The following is a 14,108-nucleotide window of genomic DNA, read 5'->3' on the forward strand; positions in this document are numbered from 1 at the left end:
CTGCTCACACAGTTACTGAGACCCACAGTCAGTGGAACCATGTGTGGCTTAGATTTCATCCATTAAGCCACCTGTCTATAACCCAAGTAACCACTTTCCTACTTTAATTCATAGTAAGTGCTCATCATGGTTGGTCAATTGAAGGAAATCCAACTGCAGGCAGAGCTGCCATTTGACAGTTGCTTTAGAATGTCATGGATTCTGAGTCAGTTTGGGAGATGGGCAGACCACTCACTGGTCACTGAGGGTGGTCAGGTGGTCCAAGGGAGTGCTCTCAGTGACACAGCTGATAGTGTGAATGCTGGGGAGGAGGGCCACACTTCAGCTTCTTGTCCATTCTAAGAGGCTGTACTTGGGGAAATGCATTGTAGTTGGGGTCAGGGTGGGAGGTGGGAGATTGATCTAGAATTTTCACTTTTCTCTTTTTGCTCAGGGACCGCCTCCAGGGTATGGAATATCTCCCGTAGTGAACCTAGAGCAGGAGAATTTGAGGAATAGATTGACAGAGCTCCAGGTCCAGGAGTATTTGACTTGAACTCATGTGCCTAAGGGACATTTCAGGGGTTATGAGAATCTTATCCAAACTGAAACAACTGCATTCCTCTTCTGGACCCGCCACCCATCAGTTTGGTAACTCTTGGTAAGTTACCAACATCATGCTTTCAATGAATGTGTTGTTCCTTCATTTTCTATTGTGTCACAGAAGGATTTGCCCACACAGTAGCTGCTAATGTGCTCCCCATCTTCGTTACTTTAGGCCCCGCCTTTGAAACACCATCCCAGTGACTTTCAGAAATATAATACAACTTGCTTAATCAAGGACTTTATGTTGTGAAGAGGCCTTCCAGAACATATTTAATTTCTTATCACCAACCTTTCCTCATTTGTTCTTTCCCCCAGCGACTATTTGACTTTCTCCTTCTTTGCCTTTGGCTATTCGAGTTTCCAATGTTACATCATGCAGTATTTGTCTTACAACTCCTGGTTCATTTCCCTTAACATAATGGCGTCCAGGGCCATCCATGTTGTCAACAATGTTAAGATTTCCTTCCTCTGAAGGTGAGATAATATACCATTTTATGGGTAGACTCAATCTGATCATCAGTAGACATAAATTTGTTTCTATAAGTTTGGCTGTTGTGACTAGTGCAGAACATGCACAGATATCTCTCCGAAGTTCAGATTTAAATCTTTGAAATGTGTTTCTGAAGAGTCATTGTGCTGCTGTATATTGTAGTTTTTTAAAAAATTTTGAGGGACTTCCATATTGTTTGTCATAGTGACTGCATCATTTTACATTGTCTCGAGTCTTTTTTTTGAGTTTTAAGTATAGAGCAATTCCATGTCTTATTTGAGCCCCAATGAATCAGAACCCCTGAATCAGATGGCTCTTCTAGGCAAACAATGAAGAATGGGATCAAAAATTTTGAACTATGAAAAGGTTATCAGTCACTCCTTATGGTCTTCTGACAGTAAGATATTAAGATGTTATTCTATTTCATTGCTGTTTGAAGAGTTTAGGTTCAGGAGACTCCAAAAATAATACATACCAAGGGTTGTAAATCTCTGTGCCTCCTCAAGTGAGCAAGGACATTCCATTGGGTATAAGAACAAAGGACATCATATAAATGGCTCAATTGAAGGTACCATGGAAATTCAAGCATGGATTTAAATATAACTATTCTAGGGACACCTTGATGACTCAGTCATGTAAGTGTACAGCTCTATTTTTAAAAAATTATTTTTATTGGAGTTTAATTTGCCAACAGATAGCATAATACCCAGTGCTCATACCGACAAGTGTCCCCCTCAGTGCCCATCACCCAAACACCCCAACCACCAACAAACCTCCTTTTCTACTACCCCTTGTTTGTTTCCCAGAGTTAGGTGTCTCTCATGTTTGTCATTCTCACTGATATTCTCACTCATTTTCTTTGAGGCACCTCCACACAGTTTTCCAGAGTGGCTGCACCAGGTCACATTCCCACCAACAGTGCAAGAGAGTTCCTCTTTCTCCACATCCGCTCCAACATTTGTGGTTTCATGTCTTGTTAATTTTCCCCATTCTCACTGGTGTGAGGTGGTATCTCAATGTGGTTTTGATTTGTATTTCCCTGATGGCCAGTGATGCAGAACATTTTCTCATGTGCTTGTTGGCCATGTCTACGTCTTCCTCTGTGAAATTTTTGTTCATGTCTTTTGCCCATTACATGATTGAATTGTTTGTTTCTTTGCTGTTGCGTTTCATAAGTTCTTTATAGATCTTGGATACTAGCCCTTTATCTGATACGTCGTTTGCAAATCTCTTCTCCCATTCTGTAGGGTGTCTTTTAGTTTTGTTGGCTGTTTCTTTTGCTGTGCAGAAGCTTTTTATCTTGATGAAGTCCCAATAATTCATTTTTGCTTTTGTTTCTCTTGCCTTCGTGGATGTATCTTGCAAGAAGTTATTGTGGCCAAGTGAAAAAAGGGTGTTGCCTGTGTTCTCCTCTAGGATTTTGATGGAATCTTGTCTCACATTTAGATCTTTAATCCATTTTGAGTTTATCTTTGTGTCTGGTGTAAGAGAATGATCCAGTTTCATTTTTCTGCATGTGCATGTTCAATTTTCCCAGCACCATTTATTGAAGAGACTGTCTTTTTTCCAGTGGATAGTCTTTCCTCCTTTGTCGAATATTAGTTGACCTATAAGTTGAGGATCCACTTCTGTATTCTGTCCCATTGATCTATGTGTCTGTTTTTGTGCCAGTACCACACTGTCTTGATGACCACAGCTTTGTAGTACAACCTGAAATCTGGCATTGTGATGCCCCCAGATATGGTTCTCTTTTTTAATATTCCCCTGGATATTCAGGATCTTTTGTGATTCCACACGAAACTTAACATGATTTGTTCCAATTCTCTGAAGAAAGTCCATGGTATTTTGATAGGCATTGTATTAAACGTGTAAATTGCCCTGGGTAACATTGATATTTTCACAATATGAATTCTGCCAATCCATGAGCATGGGATATTTTTCCATCTCTTTGTGTCTTCCTCCATTTCTTTTAGAAATGTTCTGTAGCTTTTAGGGTACAGATACTTTACCTCTTTGGTTAGGTTTATTCCAAGGTATCTTATGCTTTTGGGTGCTATTGTAAATTGGATTGACTCCTTAATTTCTCTTTCTTCAGTCTCATTGTTAATGTATAGAAATGCCACTGACTTCTGGGAATTGCTTTTGTATCCTGTCACACTGCCAAATTGCTGTATGTGTTCCAGCAATCTTGGGTTGGAGTTTTTTGAGATTTATGTACAGTATCATATCATCTGCGAAGAGGGAGAGTTTGACTTCTTCTTCTTTGCCAATTTGAATGCCTTTTATGTCTTTTTGTTGTCTGATTGCTGAGGCTAGGACTTCTAGTACTATGTTGAATAGCAGAGGTGAGAGTGGACATCCATGTCTTGTTCCTGATCTTATGGGAAAGGCTCCCAGTGTTTCCTCATTGAGAATGATATTTGCTGTGGGCTTTTCGCAGATGGCTTTTACGATGCTGAGGAACGTTCCCTCTATCCCTACACTCTGAAGAGTTTTGATCAGGAATGGATGCTGTATTTTGTCAAATGCTTTCTCTGCATCTATTGAGAGGATCCTATGGTTCTTGATTTTTCTCTTGCTGGTATGATGAATCACATTGATTGTTTTACGAGTGTTGAACCAGCCTTGCATCCCGGGGATAAATCCCACTTGGTCATGGTGAATGATCTTCTTAATGTATTGTTGTATCCTATTGGCTAGTATCTTGTTGAGAATTTTTGCATCTGTGTTCATAAGGTATATTGGTCTATAATTCTCCTATGTGGTGGGGTCTTTGGTTTTGGAATTAAGGTGATGCTGGCCTCATAGAATGAGTTTGGAAGTACTCCATCTCTATCTTTCTGAACAGCTTTAGCAGAATAGGTATGGGTTCTTCTTTAAACGTTTGATAGAATTCCCCTGGGAAACCAGACTGGCCCTAGACTTTTGTGTCTTGGGAGGTTTTTGATGACTGCTTCAAATTCCTCCCTGGTTATTGGCCTGTTCAGGTTTTCTATTTCTTCCTGTTCCAGTTTTGGTTCTTTGTGTTTTTCCAGAAATGGTCCATTTCTTCTAGATTGCCTAGTTTATTGGCATAAAGCTGTCATAATAAGTTTTTTTAATTGTTTGTATTTCCTTGCTACTAGTGGTGATCTCTCTTTCTCATTCATGATTTTATTAATTTGAGTCTTCTCTCTCTTCTTTTTAATAAGGCTGGCTAATGGTTTATCTATCTTATTAATTCTTTCAAAGAACCAACTCCTGGTTTTGTTGATCTATTCCACCGTTCTTCTGGTCTCTATTTCATTGAGTTTTTTTCGGATCTTTATTAACTGCCTTCTTCTGTTGGTGGAAGCTTTTATTTGTTGTTCCTTTTCCAGCTCCTTTAGGCTGAAGGTTAGCTTTTGTATTTGAGTTCTTTCTTGTTTTTTGAAGGATGCTTGTATTGTGATATATTTCCCCCTCAGGACTGCTTTTGCAGTCCCCTTTAGTTTTTCTTGGAGACCTGGTTTGGTGGTCACATATTCTTTCAGTTTTTGCCTATGTTGGAAGCTCTTTATCTCTCCTTCTATTCTGAATGAGAGCCTTGCTGGATAAAGTATTCTTGGCTGCAGGTTCTTCTCATTTAGGACCCTGAATCTATCCCGCCAGCCGCTTTTGGCCTTCCAGGTCTCTGTGGAGAGGTCTGCTGTTAACCTAATACTTCTCCCCATAAATGTTAGGGATCTCTTGTCTCTTTTTGCTTTATTGATCTTTTGTTTATCTTGTAATTTGCAAGGTTCACTATTAAATGTCAAGGTGATGAGCGGTTTTTATTGATTTTAGCAGGAGATCTCTCTCTCTCCTTGATCTGAATGCCGGTTTCCCTTCCCAAATTAGAGAATTTGTCACCTAAGATTTGTTCAAATACACTTTCTGGACGTCTGTCACCTTTAATTCCCTCTGGAACCCCAATTAAACGTAGATTTCTCCTTCTGAGGCTGTCATTTATTTCCCTTATCCTTTCCCCATGATTTTAATTGTTTTTCTCCTTTTTCTGAGCTTCCTTCCTTGCCATCAACTTGTCTTCTATGTCACTCACTTGTTCTTCTACCTCATTAACCTTCATCGTTAGAACCTCCACTTTGGACTGCATCTCCTTTAATTGATTTTTTTTTTATTGGTGTTCAATTTACTAACATACAGAATAACACCCAGTGCCCGTCACCCATTCACTGCCACCCCCCGCCCTCCTCCCCTTCCACCACCCCTAGTTCGTTTCCCAGAGTTAGCAGTCTTTACGTTCTGTCTCCCTTTCTGATATTTCCCACACATTTCTTCTCCCTTCCCTTATTTTCCCTTTCACTATTATTTATATTCCCCAAATGAATGAGAACATATAATGTTTGTCCTTCTCCGACTGACTTACTTCACTCAGCATAATACCCTCCAGTTCCATCCACGTTGAAGCAAATGGTGGGTATTTGTCATTTCTAATAGCTGAGTAATATTCCATTGTATACATAAACCACATCTTCTTTATCCATTCATCTTTCGTAGGACACCGAGGCTCCTTCCACAGTTTGGCTATCGTGGCCATTGCTGCTAGAAACATCGGGGTGCAGGTGTCCCGGCGTTTCATTGCATTTGTATCTTTGGGGTAAATCCCCAACAGTGCAATTGCTGGGTCGTAGGGCAGGTATATTTTTAACTGTTTGAGGAACCTCCACACAGTTTTCCAGAGTGGCTGCACCAGTTCACATTCCCACCAACAGTGTAAGAGGGTTCCATTTTCTCTGCATCCTCTCCAACATTTGTTGTTTCCTGCCTTGTTAATTTTCCCCATTCTCGGGGGAGGAGCAAGATGGCGGAAGAGCAGGGTCTCCAAATCACCTGTCTCCACCAAACTACCTAGAAAACCTTCAAATTATCCTGAAAATCTATGAATTCGGCCTGAGATTTAAAGAGAGACCAGCTGGAATGCAACAGTGAGGAGAGTTCGCGCTTCTATCAAGGTAGGAAGACGGGGGAAAAAGAAATAAAGGAACAAAGGCCTCCGAGGGGGAGGGGCCCCGCGAGGAGCCGGGCTGAGGCCGGGGCGAGTGTCCCCAGGACAGGAGAGCCCCGTCCCGGAGGAGCAGGAGCTGCACCGACCTTCCCGGGCGGAAAGGGGCTCGCGGGGAGTTGGAGCAGGACCCAGGAGGGCGGGGATGCCCTCGGGTTCCCTGGGACAGTAACAGACACCTGCGCGCCCAGGAGAGTGCGCCGAGCTCCCTAAGGGCTGCAGCGCGCACGGCGGGACCCGGCGGGACCCGGAGCAGCTGAAGGGGCTCGGGCGGCGGCTCCGCGGAGGGGGCTGCGCGGCCCCGGGATCAGCTCGGAGGGGCTCGGGCAGAGGAAGAGGCTCCGTGCGGAGGGGGCTGCGCGGTTCCAGGAGCAGCTCGGAGGGGCTTGGGCGGCGGCTCCGCGGAGGGGGCTGCGCGGCCCGGGAGCGCGAATCCACCAGCGCAGGCTCCGGAGCACAGGGCGCCGGGACACAGCCCAGGATCCCGCCTCCCCCGGGACAGGCAGAGGCCGGGAGGGCCCAGGACAGCGAGGACGCTCCTGCCCCAGCTGAGCAGATCAGCGGCCCCGCCCCGGAGCCTCCAGGCCCTGCAGACGGAGTTTCTGCCGGAGCTGAATCCAGGTTTCCAGAGCTGCCCCGCCACTGGGGCTGTTCCTCCTGCGGCCTCACGGGGTAAACAACCCCCACCGAGCCCTGCACCAGGCAGGGGCACAGCAGCTCCCCCAACTGCTAACACCTGAAAATCACAACAGGCCCCTCCCCCAGAACACCAGCTAGACTGACAACTTCCAGGAGAAGCCAAGGGACTTAAAGAACACAGAATCAGAAGATACTCCCCGGTGGTTCTTTTTTTGTTTGTTTGTTTTTGTTTTTGTTTTGTTTTGCTTTTTGATTTGTTTCCTTCCCCCACCCCCTTTTTTTCTCCTTTCTTTTTCTTTCTCTTTTTCTTCTTTTTTTTTTTTTTCGTTTTTTTTTTTTCTTTTTCTTCCCTTTTTTTTTCTCTTTCTCTTTTCTTTCCTTCTTTCTCTCCTCTCTTTTTCTCTTTTTCCCAATACAACTTGCTTTTGGCCACTCTGCACTGAGCAAAATGACTAGAAGGAAAACCTCACCTCAAAAGAAAGAATCAGAAACAGTCCTCTCTCCCACAGAGTTACAAAATCTGGATTACAAGTCAATGTCAGAAAGCCAATTCAGAAGCACTATTATACAGCTACTGGTGGCTCTAGAAAAAAGTATAAAGGACTCAAGAGACTTCATGACTGCAGAATTTAGAGCTAATCAGGCAGAAATTAAAAACCAATTGAATGAGATGCAATCCAAACTAGAAGTCCTAACGACGAGGGTTAACGAGGTGGAAGAACGAGTGAGTGACCTAGAAGACAAGTTGACAGCAAAGAGGGAAACTGAGGAAAAAAGAGACAAACAATTAAAAGACCATGAAGATAGATTAAGGGAAATAAACGACAGCCTGAGGAAGAAAAACCTACGTTTAATTGGGGTTCCCGAGGGCGCCGAAAGGGACAGAGGGCCAGAATATGTATTTGAACAAATTCTAGCTGAAAACTTTCCTAATCTGGGAAGGGAAACAGGCATTCAGATCCAGGAAATAGAGAGATCCCCCCCTAAAATCAATAAAAAACCGTTCAACACCTCGACATTTAATTGTGAAGCTTGCAAATTCCAAAGATAAAGAGAAGATCCTTAAAGCAGCAAGAGACAAGAAATCCCTGACTTTTATGGGGAGGAGTATTAGGGTAACAGCAGACCTCTCCACAGAGACCTGGCAGGCCAGAAAGGGCTGGCAGGATATATTCAGGGTCCTAAATGAAAAGAACATGCAACCAAGAATACTTTATCCAGCAAGGCTCTCATTCAAAATGGAAGGAGAGATAAAGAGCTTCCAAGACAGGCAGCAACTAAAAGAATATGTGACCTCCAAACCAGCTCTGCAAGAAATTTTAAGGGGGCCTCTTAAAATTCCCCTTTAAGAAGAAGTTCAGTGGAACAGTCCACAAAAACAAAGACTGAATAGATATCATGATGACACTAAACTCATATCTCTCAATAGTAACTCTGAATGTGAACGGGCTTAATGACCCCATCAAAAGGCGCAGGGTTTCAGACTGGAGAAAAAAGCAGGACCCATCTATTTGCTGTCTACAAGAGACTCATTTTAGACAGAAGGACACCTACAGCCTGAAAATAAAAGGTTGGAGAACCATTTACCATTCGAATGGTCCTCAAAAGAAAGCAGGGGTAGCCATCCTTATATCAGATAAACTAAAATTTACCCCAAAGACTGTAGTGAGAGATGAAGAGGGACACTATATCATACTTAAAGGATCTATTCAACAAGAGGACTTAACAATCCTCAATATATATGCTCCAAATGTGGGAGCTGCCAAATATATAAATCAATTATTAACCAAAGTGAAGAAATACTTAGATAATAATACACTTATACTTGGTGACTTCAATCTAGCTCTTTCTATACTCGATAGGTCTTCTAAGCAAAACATCTCCAAAGAAACGAGAGCTTTAAATGATACACTGGACCAGATGGATTTCACAGATATCTACAGAACTTTACATCCAAACTCAACTGAATACACATTCTTCTCAAGCGCACATGGAACTTTCTCCAGAATAGACCACATATTGGGTCACAAATCGGGTCTGAACCGATACCAAAAGATTGGGATTGTCCCCTGCATATTCTCGGACCATAATGCCTTGAAATTAGAACTAAATCACAACAAGAAGTTTGGAAGGACCTCAAACACATGGAGGTTAAGGACCATCCTGCTAAAAGATAAAAGGGTCAACCAGGAAATTAAGGAAGAATTAAAAAGATTCATGGAAACTAATGAGAATGAAGATACAACCGTTCAAAATCTTTGGGATGCAGCAAAAGCAGTCCTAAGGGGGAAATACATCGCAATACAAGCATCCATTCAAAAACTGGAAAGAACTCAAATACAAAAGCTAACCTTACACATAAAGGAGCTAGAGAAAAAACAGCAAATAGATCCTACACCCAAGAGAAGAAGGGAGCTAATAAAGATTCGAGCAGAACTCAACGAAATCGAGACCAGAAGAACTGTGGAACAGATCAACAGAACCAGGAGTTGGTTCTTTGAAAGAATTAATAAGATAGATAAACCATTAGCCAGCCTTATTAAAAAGAAGAGAGAGAAGACTCAAATTAATAAAATCATGAATGAGAAAGGAGAGATCACTACCAACACCAAGGAAATACAAACGATTTTAAAAACCTATTATGAACAGCTATACGCCAATAAATTAGGCAATCTAGAAGAAATGGACGCATTCCTGGAAAGCCACAAACTACCAAAACTGGAACAGGAAGAAATAGAAAACCTGAACAGGCCAATAACCAGGGAGGAAATTGAAGCAGTCATCAAAAACCTCCCAAGACACAAGAGTCCAGGGCCAGATGGCTTCCCAGGAGAATTTTATCAAACGTTTAAAGAAGAAATCATACCTATTCTCCTAAAGCTGTTTGGAAAGATAGAAAGAGATGGAGTACTTCCAAATTCGTTCTATGAAGCCAGCATCACCTTAATTCCAAAGCCAGACAAAGACCCCGCCAAAAAGGAGAATTACAGACCAATATCCCTGATGAACATGGATGCAAAAATTCTCAACAAGATACTGGCCAATAGGATCCAACAGTACATTAAGAAAATTATTCACCATGACCAAGTAGGATTTATCCCTGGGACACAAGGCTGGTTCAACACCCGTAAAACAATCAATGTGATTCATCATATCAGCAAGAGAAAAACCAAGAACCATATGATCCTCTCATTGGATGCAGAGAAAGCATTTGACAAAATACAGCATCCATTCCTGATCAAAACTCTTCAGAGTGTAGGGATAGAGGGAACATTCCTCGACATCTTAAAAGCCATCTATGAAAAGCCCACAGCAAATATCATTCTCAATGGGGAAGCACTGGGAGCCTTTCCCCTAAGATCAGGAACAAGACAGGGATGTCCACTCTCACCACTGCTATTCAACATAGTACTGGAAGTCCTAGCCTCAGCAATCAGACAACAAAAAGACATTAAAGGCATTCAAATTGGCAAAGAAGAAGTCAAACTCTCCCTCTTCGCCGATGACATGATACTCTACATAGAAAACCCAAAAGTCTCCACCCCAAGATTGCTAGAACTCATACAGAAATTCGGTAGCGTGGCAGGATACAAAATCAATGCCCAGAAGTCAGTGGCATTTCTATACACTAACAATGAGACTGAAGAAAGAGAAATTAAGGAGTCAATCCCATTTACAATTGCACCCAAAAGCATAAGATACCTAGGAATAAACCTCACCAAAGATGTAAAGGATCTATACCCTCAAAACTATAGAACACTTCTGAAAGAAATTGAGGAAGACACAAAGAGATGGAAAAATATTCCATGCTCATGGATTGGCAGAATTAATATTGTGAAAATGTCAATGTTACCCAGGGCAATATACACGTTTAATGCAATCCCTATCAAAATACCATGGACTTTCTTCAGAGAGTTAGAACAAATTATTTTAAGATTTGTGTGGAATCAGAAAAGACCCCGAATAGCCAGGGGAATTTTAAAAAAGAAAACCATAGCTGGGGGCATCACAATGCCAGATTTCAGGTTGTACTACAAAGCTGTGGTCATCAAGACAGTGTGGTACTGGCACAAAAACAGACACATAGATCAGTGGAACAGAACAGAGAATCCAGAAGTGGACCCTGAACTTTATGGGCAACTAATATTCGATAAAGGAGGAAAGACTATCCATTGGAAGAAAGACAGTCTCTTCAATAAATGGTGCTGGGAAAATTGGACATCCACATGCAGAAGAATGAAACTAGACCACTCTCTTTCACCATACACAAAGATAAACTCAAAATGGATGAAAGATCTAAATGTGAGACAAGATTCCATCAAAATCCTAGAGAAGAACACAGGCAACACCCTTTTTGAACTCGGCCATAGTAACTTCTTGCAAGATACATCCACGAAGGCAAAAGAAACAAAAGCAAAAATGAACTATTGGGACTTCATCAAGATAAGAAGCTTTTGCACAGCAAAGGATACAGTCAACAAAACTCAAAGACAACCTACAGAATGGGAGAAGATATTTGCAAATGACATATCAGATAAAGGGCTAGTTTCCAAGATCTATAAAGAACTTCTTAAACTCAACACCAAAGAAACAAACAATCCAATCATGAAATGGGCAAAAGAGATGAACAGAAATCTCACAGAAGAAGACATAGACATGGCCAACATGCACATGAGAAAATGCTCTGCATCACTTGCCATCAGGGAAATACAAATCAAAACCACAATGAGATACCACCTCACACCAGTGAGAATGGGAAAAATTAACAAGGCAGGAAACAACAAATGTTGGAGAGGATGTGGAGAAAAGGGAACCCTCTTACACTGTTGGTGGGAATGTGAACTGGTGCAGCCACTCTGGAAAACTGTGTGGAGGTTCCTCAAACAGTTAAAAATATACCTGCCCTACGACCCAGCAATTGCACTGTTGGGGATTTACCCCAAAGATACAAATGCAATGAAACGCCGGGACACCTGCACCCCGATGTTTCTAACAGCAATGGCCACGATAGCCAAACTGTGGAAGGAGCCTCGGTGTCCAACGAAAGATGAATGGATAAAGAAGATGTGGTTTATGTATACAATGGAATATTACTCAGCTATTAGAAATGACAAATACCCACCATTTGCTTCAACGTGGATGGAACTGGAGGGTATTATGCTGAGTGAAGTAAGTCAGTCGGAGAAGGACAAACATTATATGTTCTCATTCATTTGGGGAATATAAATAATAGTGAAAGGGAAAATAAGGGAAGGGAGAAGAAATGTGTGGGAAATATCAGAAAGGGAGACAGAACATAAAGACTGCTAACTCTGGGAAACGAACTAGGGGTGGTAGAAGGGGAGGAGGGCGGGGGGTGGGAGTGAATGGGTGACGGGCACTGGGTGTTATTCTGTATGTTAGTAAATTGAACACCAATAAAAAAAATAAAAAAATAAAAAAATAAAAAAAAAAATAATAATAATTAGGTTTACAAATAGTGTTAATGACATGGGGACATGATCATGATATTAAGTGAAAAGGACAGGATAAAAAAATGTTGTATCCAGTACTAACATAATTCGTTAAGATAATGTTTAATGTTGGGCAGATTTCTTCATCCCACCGGGCCTGTTCCCTCTTCTGAAAAATAGGAGTGATACCTATCACATGGCTTGTTGTGAATAAGATCATCTTTGGAAACGGTCTAGGATAGTGTCTGTAGGAAACAAGCAACTCATGGATCTTGCTGTAAAAATTTTAACAAAAGGGACTGAAAGACACTCTTTCAAGACATTAATGATAAAGCTGTGTTTGAGTGGTAAAAAAAAAAAAAAATTTTCCCCATTCTCACTGGTGTGAGGTGGTATCTCATTGTAGTTTTGATTTGTATTTCCCTGATGGCAAGTGATGCAGAGCATTTTCTCATATGCATGTTGGCCATGTCTATGTCTTCCTCTGTGAGATTTCTGTTCATGTCTTTTGCCCATTTCATGATTGGATTGTTTGTTTCTTTGGTGTTGAGTTGAATAAGTTCTTTATAGATCTTGGAAACTAGCCCTTTGTCTGATATGTCATTTGCAAATATCTTCTCCCATTCTGTAGGGTGTCTTTTAGTTTTGTTGACTGTATCCTTTGCTGTGCAAAAGCTTCTTATCTTGATGAAGTCCCAATAGTTCATTTTTGCTTTTGTTTCTTTTGTCTTCGTGGATGTATCTTGCAAGAAGTTACTATGGCCGAGTTCAAAAAGGGTGTTGCCTGTGTTCTTCTCTAGTATTTTGATGGACTCTTGTCTCACATTTAGATCTTTCATCCATTTTGAGTTTATCTTTGTGTATGGTGCAAGAGAGTGGTCTAGTGTCATTCTTCTGCATGTGGATGTCCAATTTTCCCAGCACCATTTATTGAAGAGACTGTCTTTCTTCCAATGGATAGTCTTTCCTCCTTTATCGAATATTAGTTGACCATAAAGTTCAGGGTCCACTTCTGGATTCTCTATTCTGTTCCACTGATCTATGTGTCTGTTTTTGTGCCAGTACCACACTGTCTTGATGACCACAGCTTTGTAGTACAACCTGAAATCTGGCATTGTGATGCCCCCAGATATGGTTTTCTTTTTTAAAATTCCCCTGGCTATTCGGGGTCTTTTCTGATTCCACACAAATCTTAAAATAATTTGTTCTAACTCTCTGAAGAAAGTCCATGGTATTTTGATAGGGATTGCATTAAACGTGTATATTGCCCTGGGTAACATTGACATTTTCACAATATTAATTCTGCCAATCCATGAGCATGGAATATTTTTCCATCTCTTTGTGTCTTCCTCAATTTCTTTCAGAAGTGTTCTATAGTTTTGAGGGTATAGATCCTTTACATCTTTGGTGAGGTTTATTCCTAGGTATCTTATGCTTTTGGGTGCAATTGTAAATGGGATTGACTCCTTAATTTCTCTTTCTTCAGTCTCATTGTTAGTGTATAGAAATGCCACTGACTTCTGGGCATTGATTTTGTATCCTGCCATGCTACCGAATTGCTGTATGAGTTTTAGCAATCTTGGGGTGGAGGCTTTTGGGTTTTCTATGTAGAGTATCATGTCATCGGCGAAGAGGGAGAGTTTGACTTCTTCTTTGCCAATTTGAATGCCTTTAATGTCTTTTTGTTGTCTGATTGCTGAGGCTAGGACTTCCAGTACTATGTTGAATAGCAGTGGTGAGAGTGGACATCACTGTCTTGTTCCTGATCTTAGGGGAAAGGCTCCCAGTGCTTCCCTATTGAGAATGATATTTGCTGTGGGCTTTTCATAGATGGCTTTTAAGATGTCGAGGAATGTTCCCTCTATCCCTACACTCTGAAGAGTTTTGATCAGGAATGGATGCTGTATTTTGTCAAATG

General features: G+C 41.4%; 1 long non-coding RNA gene across 1 annotated transcript in view; it reads left to right on the forward strand.

Annotated features, from left to right (window-relative positions):
• The first annotated feature begins 245 nt into the window (after positions 1 to 245).
• Positions 246 to 14,108, forward strand: part of LOC102153342 — a 28,401-nt gene continuing 14,538 nt past the window's right edge. Inside the window, exons 1-2 of the long non-coding RNA XR_005365443.1 lie at positions 246 to 294; positions 434 to 640. This is a non-coding gene — a long non-coding RNA (uncharacterized LOC102153342). The remainder of the gene's footprint in view (positions 295 to 433; positions 641 to 14,108) is intronic.

The sequence above is a fragment of the Canis lupus genome, chromosome 10, assembly GCF_011100685.1.
Source record: "Canis lupus familiaris isolate Mischka breed German Shepherd chromosome 10, alternate assembly UU_Cfam_GSD_1.0, whole genome shotgun sequence".
Lineage (NCBI taxonomy): Eukaryota > Metazoa > Chordata > Mammalia > Carnivora > Canidae > Canis > Canis lupus.